Source organism: Camelina sativa, chromosome 11 (assembly GCF_000633955.1).
Source record: "Camelina sativa cultivar DH55 chromosome 11, Cs, whole genome shotgun sequence".
Lineage (NCBI taxonomy): Eukaryota > Viridiplantae > Streptophyta > Magnoliopsida > Brassicales > Brassicaceae > Camelina > Camelina sativa.
In genome coordinates this window covers 9,831,591-9,835,944 of record NC_025695.1, presented here as the reverse complement: position 1 = coordinate 9,835,944, position 4,354 = coordinate 9,831,591, and the positions used below count along the sequence as shown (strand labels likewise).

General features: G+C 30.3%; 1 long non-coding RNA gene across 1 annotated transcript; it reads left to right on the top strand.

Annotated features, from left to right (window-relative positions):
- Positions 3,788 to 4,267, top strand: LOC104722656. Its single transcript, XR_757233.2, has 2 exons — positions 3,788 to 3,963; positions 4,061 to 4,267. It is a non-coding gene; the product is annotated as an uncharacterized LOC104722656 (long non-coding RNA).

Sequence of the window (4,354 nt, the reverse complement as noted above, 5' to 3'; positions counted from 1 at the left end):
TTTTTTTTTTTTTTTTTTTTGTTAAAGCATGCAAGTAAAGTTGTGTACGTAATTTAATTTCATGAGATGTAATTCACGTAATTTTAGGGTAATTCGCTGCACTGTTAAGATGTTAACTCTAACAATAATTAAGTACGTCGATGATTACGGAATCACAATCAATGGTTTTCATCATATAACAAGTTGTAGTTATTGACATTTCAAATCGTATCATTTTCCTAACCACCATACCTTTTTTTTTTCTCTTCTTTATGTGAAGGTTTAGAAATTGTTATTTAACGTAAGGAGTTTTAATAACTTTTCTTAAATAAGGCTTTTCTGGCTTGTTTACAGCACAACAAAACGATATTGTAATAATATTCTTTTTTTCTTTCTGTTAAATACAAATAAACAATCAACAATATGTAAAACATATATTTGTATGTATCAAGCCATAAATATGGAAGGTCTTACGAAACTTTTTGTTTTGAAATTGTAAAAATGCATCTTAAGGATACAAAGTAATGTTTACCTAGGTATATATGTATTTGAAACTTGACTTTAATAAAACTCAATATGAAAAAGCATAGTACAAAATTTTGGTTGGGTCAAAATCAAATACTGTACGCAGGTTCCATGCCGAGAGTTTTGGATATACAAGCACATAATATATAATAGTCAAATAATAAATAACCCATAATTTTCATGGATAATATGCATCCCACTATCAATGTTCACTAAAGATAAACAAATAATTAACTACTTCCGGCCAACAGAAAAGAAAAACATTTGCTACTTATCAACTCCTAAATATGTCTACTAATTATCTACCCACTTGGAAAATGATAATTTGTAGATTAATTAGATGATTTACGAACTAAACATATAATAATGAAATCGCATAGGACGAGAGCATACCATTGGAAGTGAACACATGTTATCTTGTGAAAAAATAAACTGATCTAAAAAATAAAAAAATAAAGCAATCTTGTGATTCTTATCTAAATTCTAAAAGTGTGAAAACACAAATTGTCATTTTTCGCGTTTGAGAATACTGATTGACTGCGACCATATGGAGATGCCGTGCCGTAGAAATGGCTATATAAAATATTTCAGTACCCATTCCTCTGATTCGCGTCTTGAAACTTCTCCTTCAACCCAGCAATAACTGAGAGAATTCAACAGCAACAAGATGAAAATTCGGTTTTACGATCTAATCTAAATCACAGAGAAGCTCAAAAGGATCAAGCTTTATATATACTTGGACTGGCCAAAGAGTTAACAGGAGGATTAGTAATGGTAGCGACGCAACAAAATCATACAAGTAAACTCGTAGGCAAACTTCAATGTTCTTAAAAGAAATGAACTTAGCTACAAGTCTACAAATCTTGTCTCTGCTATCTAAATTGGTAACACATATTATTTTATGCATCTTCAAATAAAGATAATGGTTTGAGAAACAAAGTATATGCAATGCACCGCTTCAACAATATTTGATCTTTGGCATAAAACCATAAGGACTTGAAACTTTCAGCTTTAGTCACCATGTTGACACTCCAATTCAAATTTGTGTTAAGACTGATCCGATCATGCAACAAGCAACATATTCTGACACTTCTATGACAGTTTGCAAATGAAAGAAATATTTGAGAAGCACCAGATCCATCAACATCCTCCATATGAGCCATTAAGATTTCAATCATAGCCTGTTCTTTGTCTAATTATCTGTGACAAATGATAATTAGACAAAGATTTGGATTCTTTTTTCTTTGTGTTACAGGATATAGAAAAGTAAACTTGTATGCAATCGGAGACATACACTCTATTAGATACAACCTTGGCCATTACTAAGCTCAGATTAAGGTTTAGCCATAGAAAAAACTTGGATCAACTAGTAACATTTTGGTGCGAAACAAAAATTAAACTGTTGGGATTGGGACGCAGGTCCCCACTGCCCCAAATGATGACGCAGGATCTTCCTCTTGGGACGACCTTAAGCATAGTGTCAACAACATGCAAGCCACTAGCCTAGGCCACTCGTCTTCTTGATCATGACATGTTTAATCCACGTAATGTTTTTTTTTACTTTCAACATCCTCATTGCTTGTATTAAACTGTAACAGGCTCATTGTACATAGTCTAATAGGATCGATCACCTTCTGTATTTATATCACGCCACATGAGTGTCCTATTTCCCAAACTTCCGATGCGGGAAACGTAACATCAGGGTTTCGTAATTTGAGTTTTTATAGCCATAGTTTTATTTTGTGATGGGCCTTAATGATTTTTTTCGACTCAGATCAAACCCACTTATTTAATATATATATATATATTTTTTAATGTGATGACTATTTCTTTTCTTTTTTTTTCAATTTTCTTTTCTTTTTGTACATTGTTTTTTCTTTTTTTCAGTTTTCGTCAAAATATTTGTTACAGATTTCTTTAATATAGAAGATTAAATTAACTGTACTGAATTAAATATTTATTTATTTTACAGAGACGATTAATAGCTTCTCGTGTAAAGATAGAAAAAATACTTCATACCAAAATGATATAGTGTAACCGTATAAAACCACACCGTAGTATTCTCATAATCAACGAATTATATATTCTTACAAAGAAAATTTGATACATCATTGACATTTTTATCAACTACAATTGTTGTTTATTGTCGATTAAAACAAATAGATATGCTTTACCACATCCACTTGACACTATGAAGTATGAATTGACTTCTCCATATCCACACACCACACGTATTTGAACCTTCCAATGAAGTTCCAAGAAACCACGAGAAAAACAGAGTTTAAGGCAAAGGCTCAATTCTTCATTTGGTTAATCTTATAATCTTCAAACAGTACCAATCAATCCATTTTGTTTGTTTGTTTGATTGTCTCCGTCAACATTTTCTAAGTATTTTCTGATCCATATAAATAAACCAGTTAATCATCATCCAAGTCAAAACATTTTGTTCACTTCAATAAAACTTGACAATGGTCCTGTTTGTTTTACCATTGAGCATTTTCATTCAAATGATCCATTCAAAAGCTTAATCCAAATAATTCATTTGAATGTCAAATGACTCAACAAAAAAAGAAAAAAATGATTCATTTGAATGATGCATCTGAATGAAAATGTGTTTGTTTGGTTTATTTTATTTACATTCTCGTCTAAATGGATTTGATTAGAATCAATACAATAAAAAAAGAATGAGTTGCATTCTTGGTGTGACACATCAACTTCAATATTGAAGCAGCTGTTTGACACCTCATTACCCGATCAAACTATAACATTAAGGCCATCATTAATGGGAGAACACCAAGGGTGTTCTTAGCCCAAAAAAATTATAAAAATAATAAATAGTGGCTTAGAACACTTTTTTTAGTTCTTGATGTAGAACTGATCTAAGCCCAGTTCTTATTTGACGTGGCTTCATGTGATTGGACGAGATTTTTTGGAAAAAAAGAAAATATTTCATTTATATAAGTAAGCAATTTAAATGTTAATTTATAAGTTTTTATAATTGTAATATGTTTAAGAATATTATATTAATTTATAAGTATACAATTGCTTTTATATAAGTAAGCAATTTAAATGTTAATTTATAAGTTTTTATAATTGTAATATGTTTAAGAATATTATATTAATTTATAAGTATACAATTGCTTTTATATAAGTAAGCAATTTAAATGTTATTTTATAAGTTTTTATAATTTGTAAAATGTTTATGAATATTATTTCACTATATCTTTATTCTAAGAACACCATAATTAGTTCTCCCATTTTTTTTACCTATGATCTTAACAACTGATCTAGCATTATTTCTACTATATATTTAATCTAAGAACACCAAAAATAGTTCCCTTTTACTGATGCCCTAATAAAATCAGTTCTTTTCTGCCGCCTATGTGACACGTAATTATCTTCTCTTCAATGCTCGATTATCAAATATAATATTCTGAAACCCAGAAAGAAAAAATCACGGTATCTTCTTCTTCTTTTTCGCATATGTTCTCAAATCGAAGACCAAGATCGATTTTGCTTTTCCGGGTTTCTTTATCTCTCTTACAATGGCTTCTAGGTTCTAGCACCGGATCTTCAGTGGCTGCTCACCGCCGGATTCACGGGAATAAATTGTCTTCTTTGCTACATCATCTTCTCCAATTTGAGATGGATGATCAAGTACTTCGTTTGTTGTATATTTCTCTCTGGTCTTGCTGCCCAATTCTGTAAAAAACGAAATCCTTTTTTTTGGTGTTTATGAGATTTTTGTCTAAAATTATGTTGATTCGGCTGCTTCACCTCCATTGCAGGTTTGGGAATCTAATCAAAACTCTTTTTTTTTTTTTTTTTTTTTTTTTTTTTTTTTTTTTTT